Here is a 13,338-nt window from a genome sequence, read left to right as displayed (position 1 = left end):
AAGTTCAAAAGAAATTATAACATCAGGATTCTGACTTAAATGACATTAAATTTATAAATTAACTTGGTGAAAATGATGTCATCTTATTATTGAGTGTTCTTATCCAAGAGCATGGTATTTCTTTCCACTTATTCAAGTTTTTTCTTATTCCATGAGTAAAATTCTACAGTTTGTTTTGTATTGACCTATATAAATCTCTTGCCAAAATTATTTCTAGGTATCTTTTACTCCAGTTGTTTTGCTAATACCACACCAGAATGAGGTGGGCGCAGGTAACAAGGAAGCCCAGGGGTAGGGATACTGAACTTTGACAGAAGGGCATCACTAATGGCCAAGCTAAGCCTTGAAGGAGATTAGCAAGAGGTGTCAACGAGAACAGGGAGAGGCATGCAAGCATGTAGCATATGTGTGTATGTGTTTGTGAGTGTGTGTTGGGAGCAGGAACAACCCAGTGTTCTGGGAACCTAAACAGGTGGGGATAACACTGGAGGGTGAATAGTGTGTCAGGGACAGCTTGCTATTCTCCCAGGCAGACTGTCCTATTTCACCGAAGATGAGAAGCAGATGATGGTCTTCAAGATGAGGACCATTAAGGCAGAGATATGTTTTAAATGGTCATTCTTCCAATAGTCCTGGAGGCTGGACATGAGAAGCACATGGAAGTTGGTAAAAGAGACCTTGCAGGAAGCTGCTGAGAGAACTTGGAAGGATGTGAGTGTCTAGATGGAGCTAAGGTAGAAGAGATGTAAAGGAGAGGTTTAAAAAAAAAAATAAAAAACCTCAGAAGAAATCTGGTTATGGGAAAGAGGAAGGGGGCTAAGAAGTAAGCTGTTTTCTGGTGTGGGTATCTTGATCACTATGTGTCATCACCAGGAATGGCATAGGCAGAGAGTGACAGGTCCTGGGGAAGGCCGAGGGGGTATTCTCTGAAGCAGTTGCCCCAAGGGAGATGCTAGCAGGCATGTGGATAGACAAAGCTGAGCCTTGGGAGGGCTTAAGGATAAAGAAATCTGGGAGCCAGCTGCCTATAAACCGCAGCCAAAAGTTTGACCACAGGATAGTTTGGTTAGTAGGAATATAGGCGGTATTAAAAAACAGTGGCCTCCTGCCAGGGCTCAGGCCATTCTGTCAGAAAAGTCCTAGTCAGTGAAATCAAGGAGGGCCAAGGAGGGGAAGGAAGAGTCAGAGGAGAGAGAAGGGCATGGTCAGGATGGTGCTCCCAAGACATCCTCTGCGGCTAAGTCACACTGCAGTGGATACAGAGAGCCTTTGATTTTTGCCCCAAGAAACAAAGAAGTTCATCTGTGTTTTACTCTCTAAAAAGGCATCAACTTAGTCTTAAGAAGAGAGACATAAGCAATGGGCAGATTCCAATTCCCTAAAATACACTTTTGAAATATATAAAGTTCTGAATACAAATTCCAGGAAGACCAGCATTTTTGGTAGTGTTGAAATGTCCAGGATATCTGCATCTTCTGCGAAAAGCCTCATGCTGAGAGCAACAAGAGGGCAGAGTGTCCGCAAAGTCTCGCTGGGTGACCCGCTGTCCTACTTAGTTTATTTTGATGCTCTCTATAAATGTCTGGGGCCCGTGGCATTTAGAGGGAACAGGTTTTCCACTGCTATATGTTCTGCAGGAGATTTCTGTTCTGGTCTTTTCTAGGTACACAACTCCCTGGCCTGGCCTAACCCAGCTTCCCCTTCCCCCACACTATCGGTCACAGTTTGCTACTTGCTGTGGGCACTATCCTCTAAGGAAGCCACCAAACAGCACAGATGGAGAAATGATCTAATTACATTTTGTACTCCTTGGGCTTTGTTGCAAAGTAGAAGTGTCTGCATCTGTTTGTCTGCCCAATCATTACACAGGATTTTTTATTGTCCTAAGCATTAAGCCAGATACTAGCAATGTCAGGAAAACTGAGTGTCATGGGTGAGAAAGCATGAACTTTAGAGACAAGTACAGGAAAAAACCCTAAAGATTTGAGTCCATGCACAGAGGCTCTACAACTAACAGTAAAATATCATAGAGCAAGCTGAATAAACCTTCTGGGTCTCAGCCCGCCAAGTATATTATGTGGGCATCCCAAGAGGTTACCCAGGAATTAAAATCTCATAATACACACATTTCAAGTCTTCATTCCCCCCCTCTTCCTTTCTCTTCCCTTCCTCTTCTTTTCTGAGAGAGAGATATGGATCATATAATAAGACACAAGCAGTAGAAGGCATCCATTTGTTATCCTGGTAACCCTCATGACAAGCTACAAACAAGCTCTGCAATCTTGAATGTGGCCTCCAGAATTCAGCTCACTCTGCTTCTCCAAATTCTTTTACTCCCCTCCGTTTCATCCAGACGCCAGAATGGTGAGGCTGCCCCTTTCAGTGCAGCCGGCCCAGCTTTGCTGTGAGGTGCCAGTGGGTGCAACACCTTCCCTCAGAGAGAGTGGAAAGTGGAAGTCTACGACTCAGGGAGTGATGCCATACCCAGCCCTCAGAGCCAAATCTTGAGATCAGGAAGGCTAGAAGACTGCATTGGTGCCATAGGTCCAGATGGGCCAGCCCTTAGCATCTGGAATATCTGTAACTGTGCAGAAGTGAGGTCATTCCTCACCCTGGTTATGGGCTCAGGCTTGCCTCTCCATGAGCCCCTGCATCACCCATCTCTCACCCCCACCCCCAAACACTTCAATTTCCACTGAAGTGAAAGTGAAAGGGTCTGGAAACTCATGTTCATCACTAAGCACTTCTTTTGCTCCTAAAGTATGCCAGTTTCACCTTAACACTGCCACTACTCAGTCCTTGGTATGCAGTTAGCTCACATGCATACATAGGCCCCTGGGCCCTCACCTGAAAGATGGAAAGAACCTTTCTAGGTCTGAGGATGGTGTTCCAGAGAGATCACATGGCTTTCTCCCAGGAGTGCAAAAGACAAGCCCAGGAGCATAAATCCTGAGTTTTGGGAAATCTGTCAGCTGTGGAAGCTGAGTTTCCATTCTGCAGAAGCAGAGAAGTTCAAGGCTGTGGGGCTTGGGGCTAGAGTCAGGAACTGTGCTATGGGAACTGTGCTATCAGAAGCTACCAGGAGGATGTACTACTTCATGTGGGTGCCTGAGGACCTGGGGTCCCTCCCACCAGGCAAAGTTTCTCCAGCCCAAAAGTAAGCCTAAAATTGGACATAGCTTGCAATTCAAAATTGGAGTAGAAATTTTCAAAGGTCACCAGAAACCTTTGCAGGTACCAAGGGACATTAGAATAGTTAGAGCACAAGACATAGGGAGGTAGGGCCATTCCAGATGGATGACAGCTCAGCTAACTAATCCTTATCAAGGGGTCCCCCGGAAGCCCTTTGTTCACACCATCTGTGAGCTTCTTTGCTATAGTTCTGGGTGCACAGAGCAGCTGGAGACAGGCAGTGCTAAACTCTGAATGGGACGGAATGGCAGTAGACCATCAATGGGAGGTAGCCTTTGCCTGCAGAGGAGATTCCAACTGGAGGAATGCAAAAAGGTAAATAGGAAGGGAGAAGGGAGGTGCCAGCTAGGTGTGACATTCCAAAGCATGAACTTTCCAAAATAGAATGCTGATGTCATAAAGTTCTTGAACATGGAAAAATATCTCTGCTCCGGCAAAGAAAGAGGGTGCTTGAGGTTGGGCCATGGTCAAACACCAATAGAGAGAGGGTGCCACCATGCTGGCCACACCTTATACAAGGGCCACACCTTACACAAGAGCCACACAAGAGGTGACATGTGCTGTGTGGCCCTGTTGGCCTGCAGTGCACAACCTCAGAGCAATTGCTGGAATCTGGAATGAAAGTATATGTTTGGGACCCAAAAGTCTGAAAGATATGTTATTCCTGGAAGGATACTTGCCAAATCAGCTACTCAAGGTCTAGTATCAGGAAATGAAACTGCATTATTCTTCAGACTTTCAGTCAACAAATACATTTTTCCACTTGCTTTAGAATAAACTGTGATGTTCCAAAATGCTCCTATTCATAGTTAATATAGCTACACCAAGAAATACTCAGATAAGCCATCGTGCCAATGGATATTATGCAAGAGGACCCCAACAAGTAGGGTCAAAGGGAATGACAGAAGGATCAGTGGCCATCAATCAGTGGCCCCCCTCACTCTGAGTCACTGAGTGGGACGCTGTTGCAGGTTGCATGGCCATTCCCTCCCAGAGGCAGTTAGAAGAGGATTCCAACAAAAGCCTTGATGATATAATTCTGAAAAAAAGAACAACAATGTGGTTGCCCCATGTCCACAGCTTTAAAAAAAAAAAAAAAAAAAAAGAAGAAATCAATATAAGAATAAAAGGAGGGAATGAATTTGGAAACAACAAAACAGATGGTTCCCCTTTACTTAAAATCAGCTTCTACCAGGAATCCACGTTTGTGAGGGAGTTTAATGTACTGTACTACACTGGAGTGCTGATAAGGAATGTGCTGTGTCTCTGGGTTTAGTGTAGAAAGAAAAGCTGTGAAATAGTATGCATATTAATTAATCTGCTCACAGCTCTTTGTGGAGGAACTGTTTGTGCCCAAGGGCACCACGGGAAAGGAAAGAAACTGGGGGAGAAAAGTGAAAAAAAGATTGAATGCAGCCAAGAGACACTGGCATGCATTTCAGGAGTGGGCTGGGAAGTGGTGGGACTGGCGAGAGCAGGGTCCTGTCCACTGGCTATGTGCGCGCGGAGGCTACAGGAGACCTGGAGCAGCTGGGTGGCTCTTAAAATACATCTATGAATGTCTGAGCTACTAGCACAGGACAGACCCTGTGCTTAGTAGGTGTCCAGACTCAGTGTGCACTGTTTATCTGTCACATCTCAACTTTCTTGACTGCCCTACAGGACACGGTCCCTGTACACCAACTGATAATCACAAGATCCCTTCTAAAGGAAACAGGGAAAAGGGTAAAGCTGAGATTTCAGATATTAAGGTTGCCTACAGAAATGTTCTCCCTTATCTGTGGTTTCAGTTTCCACAGCTTAAGTTACACACAGTCAGCTGAGGTCCAGGAGCAGATGCTCCTCCCCTGACATGCAGTAAGAAGGTCAACAACAGCCTACATCACAACGCCTACTCATTCACCTCACTTAAGCTCATCACGTGGGCATTTTATCATCTCACATCATCACTGGATGGGGGAGTACAGTTCAGTAAGATATTTTAAGAGAGAGAGGGGAGACCATAACCACCTAACTATTAATAAAGTGTATTGTTTTAGTTATTTTATTTTATTATTAGCTATTGTTGTTAATCTCTTATTGTGACTAACTGGTTACTTAAACTTTACCATAGATATGCATGTGTAGGAAAAAATATAGTTTATATAGGGTTTCAGGCATCCACTGGGAATGCTGGAACACATTCTCTACAGATAAAGGGGAACTAATGTACTTTATTTAAAGGCAAGTTTAGGCATGGCGAATAACAAAATGATTGGTAGCAATCCATAGCAATCTATAGCAGGGCACCTTCAGGGTCCCCCCTAATGCTAAATATAACCTGAGCTCCCCCCTCAGAAATGCTACTGGTTTCCTAACCCTGTCCCAGGACTTAACCCATTAGGAGCCCAAAAGCAAATCCTCTTATTTCAAATACCTACATCAACTGAGAGGCTATGCCACTAAGGTCTGAGAATAAGTGTATAAGAATAAGTTAAAAACTGCATACTGTATGAATGCCTGGATGGCTCAGTTTGTTAAGTGTCTGACTCCTGATTTCGGCTCAGGTCATGATCTCAGGGTTGTGAGATCCAGCCCTGCACTGGGCTCCATGCTGAGTGTGAAACCTGCTGGAGTCTCTCTCTCTCTCTGTCTCCTTCTGTTCCCCTCACCTCCCATTCACACTTGTGTACACTCTCAAAACAAAACAAAACAAACAAAACACACACACACACACACACACACCCTGCATATTGTACACAGGGCAGAAAGGTGAATTTATGTAACATATTTTTTGTTTGTTTCCCTGAGCAGAGGTGAAGCTCCAGAATATTCGAGATAAAATATTTTTTCTCTTTCAGAGTATCTTTGGCTTAAAGTTGAGACAATGGAATAGCATATTTGTAGTTCTAATTGTCTGAAATGTTTATTTGCTCCTTTGTTTTGTTTTGGATACAGACGTTCCCCAATCAAGAAGAAAAATAAAGAGGGAACAGAAGGGAGGTGTGTTTGAAAGTGGCTACCCAGTGAGGCTGAAGGTTTGAGAACCAATGATTTTCCCGAATATGAATTTAAACTAAGCAGGCCCTTTCTGAAAGACTCACAGTGCAACCAGGAAATACCTCCCTTTCCTTTTCCACGGAGTCACACCCCCTAAATGTCACAACATTATAGCATTATCAAGACCTAAGTTCCAAATGACTATGAACAACACAAGAATTGATTGAGAACTAAAAACTCAAAACATTTCACACCGACTAAACATTGATTTGAACCTCCAGGGCAAAACTCCCCATCTCTCTGGAATAAAGTTAATTGAACTCCTAGATAAATTCTTCTCACATGAGTAAATATGCAAAACTGTCCCCTGGGTGGGTCTGAAGTATACTTCCAGAAGCAGCTTCTATCACCTGTATTTTCTACACATCTATGCTATTTCCTATTCATGTTACGCTTGGTTCTGACGGTTACCTTGGATCCCAATGCTTATTTGTTACTGTTGGTCTTCAGTATTTTATGTAATACAATTTAACAGGTTATTTATCATAAAGTGATTTAAGAGGACTTGGACTTCTGATCTAAGCAAAGTTTGTAATTTAAATCACCATGTGCCTTGGTGCTTTGTGGCTTGCTGATAATCTCTTGTTAAGATGTTTTCTCCTAGAGCACATGTATCATGCAATTTTTATAATGTGATATGAGTCAAAATTGATATGTGCTAAGGATATATTTCTGCTCACATGTTTTTCCTGTATATTCCCTGTAAACCCCACCTGACATGAATGTCTGCACCACTCAGGCATGTTCCTACATGAGAACACATGCCCAGAGGAATGAGTGCACACTGTCGTCACTGACACTTGCTGAAGAACCAAGGGCAGAGCATGGTCTTTTCTGAGCTCTCAGAGGGCCCTGGGGATGCAACTACACCAGAAGAGACTTGCAGTTAAGGCACTAAAGTGTTCTCAATACCAAGTCTTCCCTGTTTAAAAAACTGTGCCAACCATAACGATTTTATTTTCATAATCCTGGAAAGAACAGAGATGAAAAGAAACAGAAGCTTGGAAAAGCTAAGTGAGCAGTCTAAGATCAACAAAAAGCAAGTGGCAGAACCCAGAGTTTGAAACCTGTCATCTCACAGGCCCTCCATAGAGGCAGTGGGGTAGGTGGCTGCAGACTGGGGAAAATCCCAATGTGTATTCCCCACTTGTTCCCCCTGCATACTCAGCTGAAATCCAGTACACTGGCTGGCAAATAAAACCACTGTGGAGGCACTGATTGTAGCCCAGTGACTGAAAGAGTTACCCGCCCCTTCTAAAGGCATATTTATGAACTCAAAAAACCTGGAAATGTCTATACACCTTGCAAGGAGAATGTTGAGGAAACACGTTTGTTAAAGCATCTTGCTACTGCCTTCATTGTTTCAATTCTGGTGACATTGGCAGGAACCTGGTCAGCCTATCTTTAATGTTTGGAATATTTAATGTATGCATATTTTCAATGCGCTGCTCTTTTGACATGTTGGTGCCACATCTCCAGTGTAGTGATGCTGGGTCAAAAGCTCTGACTCCATATCACCTCACATCAACCAATTTCAGCAAAATAACCCCAGGACTTCCCATTGAATGAACAAGTTGTTTTGCTACTGATTTAGCCTCACTGCTTTGCTGATGCTGACGAATGAACACTCCACTCTTCAATCCTTGCCACCTCCACCCACTCACTCCAAAGAATCTTACTGGTAAGATGAAGTCTGCTCAAGCTACAGGTCACAGTATTGCAATTAGTCTGTGTTGGTCATGAGACTTTCCAGTGTGCATGGGGCTGGGGGCTGCAAAGGCCAAAATGAGGGGCTCAAGGCCATGCTGGTATCATGGAAAGGCAAGATTTTACTTAAAACTGCTCACTTACAGGATGGTTATTCATATTGCAAAAGGTTAACTAAGGATGCCTTTAAATAATGCACTTTATACAGGTATTCAAAAGTCTGCCTGAATCCTCCCAGAACATTGACAATTTTTAGGAGCAGCTTTTATATAAAAGAAGGCACAGAGGTGGCAGGGTAGAAGGGAGGCATGTAAGAATGTGGGGGTGGGGGATCCCCTCCCATTGTTTATGGAGGTCTTACCATGCTATTCCTCTCCAGCCAACAGAAACAACATTTGGACTCACATCTTTGCAAACAGAGTATCTCCCTACACGGTGCATCAGATGTGACGGGTGTGATGACCGAACACTTTCTAATTGAGAGATGAAGTATTCAGTACTGCTCATGAACCCCAGAATAGCACCAACTAGTGTCTTGGATAGAAAACTTACATAAGAAAATACATTTTTATTCTCTTATAATAGAAATAACTCTCTAGAAAAATACAGGTCAGAGTTAATGAGAAAGATGAGTCAAGTCCAGGGTGTAGCACTTTTAATTTATGTCACGCTAAATGTGGAATAAATTAATTGCTTCCGATTTATGGATTGAGTTTAAAGTTTTTACAAAAAAGAAAAATCTTTCGCCTCTCATGGTTCAGCTGGAATCCTTTTTATTCCTTGCACATCAACTAGTATAAGTCAAATCTAATGGTTTCAAATGTCTCTTTTTCTTCAGGATCTGGATTTCTCTTTCCTTCTTCAATCCCACTGTCACAAGGAACATCAGCAGATTTTCTTCTACTACCCCAAAACAAAAATGGAGGTACCTTCATTTCCTTTTTAACATCACCTAGGTTCTAACAGAATCATTTAAAGTACGTTTTGTGGGGGGTTTTTTGTTTTTTTGTTTTGTTTTGATGATAGGTGAAAATTGAACAAAATGCCATTAGGTGGAGATACACAGGGATACATTTAGAGATGATGTGGGCTTGGAAAGGGTTTTTAAACCCATCATCAAACATGGCCTCCAAAACTCTGAGGAGGGATGATTAAAAAGAGGTCAGGAAAAAGGGTCAGTGAATGTGGTGCTGGATGAAGGGTACACTGGGGGTTCAGTGTATTATTCTTTCAACTTTGGTGTACCATTGAGACTTTCTATCATAAAACAAAACAAAACAACTTTAAACACAGATTTTCCCATTTCCCTCCTTTATTTAACAAGACCCTCTTGGCTATGGAGATTCCATTTTCATGCCGTAGGTGGGGCAGGGTGGGAGAGAGCACCAGACCAGCTACAAACCAACCTTTGCTTCTTGTAAAGAAAACAAGGATGTTGGATAGAGGGAGGAAAGGAAGGAGGTGGAGGGCTCTTTCTCACATTCTCTCACAGGCTTGGCACCTGTGGTCTGATTTCCAAAAAGACAGTGCACACAACAACCAGGCACACAGTATGCAATAATTCATCCGAAAATTTGGCTCCCATTACTACCTGTCCTAGCCAGAAGGGACATCTGACTGCCGCGGGGCCACCTCAGAGGCCCATCTTCAGTTCTGTGAGGATTTTGGAGTCGGACCCCTCTCGGAGGACCACATCCTGCACCAACGCAGACTGTCCTGGCAATCACACCTCAGCAAGGAAAAGTTGGCTCGCTCTGGGGTTTGTTACCAGGCTGCTCACCCCACAGGCTGCCGGTCTGCGCAGCACGCCTCTCCCTTTGGGCTCTGACTAAACACGCTGGCCAGGAGGAGGGAGACGGACAGATACACAGACAGGCGCGCTCGCACCACCGCCTGAGCCCAATTCTAACTAGAAAACGGAGCCACCCACCCACCCTCTATCCTTCAAATCAGCTAAGCCCTCAGCTGGTGTCTGCTGTACTGAGCACCGGGACAGGGCCAGGGAAGGCGCAGACGTGAGACCCGGCCGCTAGCCCGGCGGCGCCCGCGCATCTGACGCCGCAGAAGGACTGCGCTCACCTGAGGTCTGGATGCCAGAAGCCCAAGCCTCTGAGTGCAAGGGGACCCCCCCCCCACACACACACACACACTAAGGAAATGAAGGCAACCAGATGAAGCTTTCCTCTGATCTTTCAGAAAAGCCAAGAGACCCCACTGGCATCCTCTCCAAAGCAAGACTGGAAGCGCCCACTCTACTGGAGTCTTGCAGAAAACGCGCAAGCTATCAAAGCCCCTTCCCTTAGAAAAGTGCCTAACTCTGCCGGTAATCCATTCCTCTCTGTCCGCAGCGCGGAGAGCACACACCGAGAGGTAGAAATCATGTCTAGGGAAATCGAGACTAGAATTTGATCCCTAAAAGCGTGTCCACTCTGTCTCCTCTCTGACCAGGGGCTGGCGACTCCCAGGGCTGTGGGCTGTCCTGGCTGCCAAGGACCAGACAGCTCTCGGAAGCAGGGGGCTCCAGGAGTCCCCGCCTTCGTCCTGGTTCGAGGTCGGGAGTCCCCATCCCAGCGCGCTCGAGCCCTCGCCCTCCTTTTTCCCTTTGCTTGGCGAAGGCAATCCAAGCCGGTTTCCCTTCCCGGTCCCATTTGGACCTCGGTCCCCAGCTCCGCGGCTGCCCCGCTCACCAGCCCCAGCCGGTCTCCTTTGGGTCGCTTCAGGGGGTCGCCCGAAACCGCAGAGTCAATGCCTGCCGCGCGCCGTCAGGGCCTTGGGCAGTTCCGCTCCTCTGCGCTCCCAGGTCTGGGTCTCACTAGCTCCCAGCGACTTTGCACAACAGCCCCTCCGTGTCGCTGGGGCGCCTGGGGTGGCGAGGCGCCAAGCTGCAGCCGAGGCTGACAGCAGCCGGCCCCTTCCTCCGCATCTTCCTCGCCCGCTCTGCTCTCCCCTCGCTCTTGGGGACCCCTCGCCTCCCAGGTCCAGCCGCCGCGACCACCCGGACTCACCGCGGGCAACGCGCCGCCGCTGGGTCTGCGCGCTCCCAGGCGGAGCCAGGGCGCCCTCCCGCGCAAGGGCCACCTCCTGCTCCCGCCCGCAGCCCCCGCCCAGCTCCTTGCGGGCCCCTCTGCCCGCCCGCGCTGCCGGGGCGGTCGGGACTTACCTCCCCGACAAGGTGACCCGGCCGGTGCGCCCAGGCGGCTGCCCGCGCGTCTCCGGAGCCGGCGAGCGTGCGGGGCGCCGAACGGTGCGGCGCCCGCCTCTGCTCCCCAGCTCCCCAGCTCTCTCCTCCTCTGCCCTCCCCCCTCCCGGCCTCCCCTCCGCGCGGCTCTCCGCCCTGCGCTAGCCTCCCGCGCCCCTCGCTGCCCCGCGTGTGCTGGAGCGCGGGGCTAGGGGCAGCGGCGGCAGCCCAGGGCAGCCGGGAGCTCGCGCGTGGCGGCAACCGGGCGGAGCCGGGCCCTCCAGCCCCTGGGAAAGGAAAGGGTGCGGGGAGACGCCCCCAGCGCGCGCCTACTACGCAGGTTGGGCGAGGGGCGTCCCGGGACGCGCCACTGGGCTAGCCAAGCCTGGCGACACACGTGCTGAAGGCGGTGGCCAGCAGGCTCTGGGGGAGGATGGCAGCTAGGAAAAGGGAACGGCCCCGTGGAAGGCGGCCACCAACTTTGCACCAAGCTGACTGGGCCCCTGGAGGTGATCAAGTCTGGCGGGTGGCCCTGGTCCGGTGTCTGGGAATGTGAAAGCGACAGAGACTGGAGGAGGGGTCAGACTCTGGACAGGGATTTGCAGCTTGGCTGTGAGAAATGACGGTTCCTCTTGGTCCTAAAGGCCTCCCCAAAGCTCCTGTATGGTTTTGAGGTTCAGAAGGACCCATCTTCAGGGTCTGGCATCTGTTCAAGCCCTGAGCAGCCAGCTATCCAGGGGAAAACAGGTGCTGGCCCAAATTCCTAGACACCTTGCTCAGCCCCAAACCAGTCTGTTTTCTTCCAATGTTTGCACTTTGGCAGTTGGAATTAAAAGAAAACTAAAGCTGTGGGGGTGGGCAGGCTGGGGGGCATAATCCTGGTGAGGAAAATGGGAATAGGGTAGCAGAGCAGAGTGAGGATCACCTCCCAAGATATCCTGCATTTGAAGTGTTGGGGGAAGGGGGGAATAGCGTCTTTAGTTTGAATTCTATAGAGAAAGAACCTGAATGAAACATCAAAAAGGGGGTCACAGGTTATTTAGGAAAACATTCTGTTGAGCCCATTGCTATCTCAGGCGCAGTCTTGCTAGCTGAGGCCCTCATGGTCAAAGCTGGTTACACCCACTGAAACCCTCCTTAGCACAGAGCCCTCCCTCCTGCACACCAACCCTTCGCCCCTGAGAAGGCACTGCTTCACCTGGCAGGCTGCCTCTAGCAGTTTCCAAAGGGCAGGAGTTGAAGGTGGTACAAGAACCACAGGTGCCTCCTTATGCCCCCTTTGGGGGGGGGGGGGTTGTTCACCGTGGAACATCAGCAACCTAAAGAAAATGCTGAAGTCCGAGTGCTGCTGTAAAAGGCGTTCGGATGGAGGGGTCATCAGAATCAGTACCATCTGTGGTTTGCCTTTACCCACCTGAATTGCATCCCATCTCTGTCTCTTCAGCCTGGCAAAGGCAACTGCGGTTTCTTCCTCTAGATACGCAGAGCTATAAAGTCATGATTTGGTACATCTCTTCCATCTAGGAGAACTTCTCAAATGGGAAGAACCTGCTTTCCCCACCTTACATTAGCAAAGTTGCTCCTTGTTCCTAGAGTCCTTTCCAGAACAAAAAATTCTCTCTCTGAACCACTGGGTTGAAAAGACGCAGTTAGACTCATTCGATGTGCAGAATCATTCCCTTTTATCAGATAAAGAAGCTGAAGTCTTTCTTTGCGAAGGTTAACTAAGATTTTTATAGCTACCCAATATACAAAAGTAGGCTGTAACTCAGGTTCCTGCCTTTCAGGCGGCACACTTTTGCTTATCCCAGCTTTGGGTTGGATTTTGGAGGGCAGTTTTGTTTTGCCAAGAGAACACTTTGACTCTAGGTATTGTTTGAATTTTGAATTAGGCCTTTCCTAATAGAGTAGGCAGACACCTTCTTTTTTGCTATATGAGAGGTGATCACTGGTTACCACTGGTTGCCTGTGGAGTGTTCCCTCCAGAAGTGAGGACTGTAGAAGTTATGGGAAGAAAACACCTTTTGACTGAGTTTTGTGGACTGTCTTTATGTCCTAGGTACTTTGAAATTTTTCAGGGTGATACTTTGGAACTGTATACCCTGGCTTATCTGGATGATGCATTGAGAAAGGATATATTGGTGGGAGATGGGGGTGGGATTGCATTTCCTAATATTTTCTAAGAGTTGGTTTTCATACTGTGCCTCATTCAGTTTCACACC

At 47.4% G+C, this 13,338-nt stretch overlaps 1 protein-coding gene across 4 annotated transcripts in view; it reads right to left on the bottom strand.

Moving 5' to 3' along the window:
• The window catches only part of SYNDIG1 (synapse differentiation inducing 1), a 174,098-nt gene extending 162,452 nt beyond the window's left edge, over window positions 1-11,646 (bottom strand). The window contains exon 1 of one of the 4 annotated variants that reach the window (XM_013057044.2): window positions 11,099-11,646. The gene's annotated coding sequence lies outside the window, so the exon portion shown is untranslated. The other 3 variants (XM_004754088.3, XM_004754089.3, XM_004754087.3) reach the window with 3 other exon arrangements.
• Window positions 11,647-13,338: the final 1,692 nt, after the last annotated feature.

The sequence above is a fragment of the Mustela putorius genome, unplaced genomic scaffold, assembly GCF_011764305.1.
Source record: "Mustela putorius furo isolate JIRA1106 unplaced genomic scaffold, ASM1176430v1.1 tig00000253_pilon_pilon_pilon, whole genome shotgun sequence".
NCBI classification, from domain to species: Eukaryota; Metazoa; Chordata; class Mammalia; order Carnivora; family Mustelidae; genus Mustela; species Mustela putorius.
Note: the sequence above shows the minus strand (reverse complement) of the source record. Positions and strands in the feature narration are given on the sequence as shown.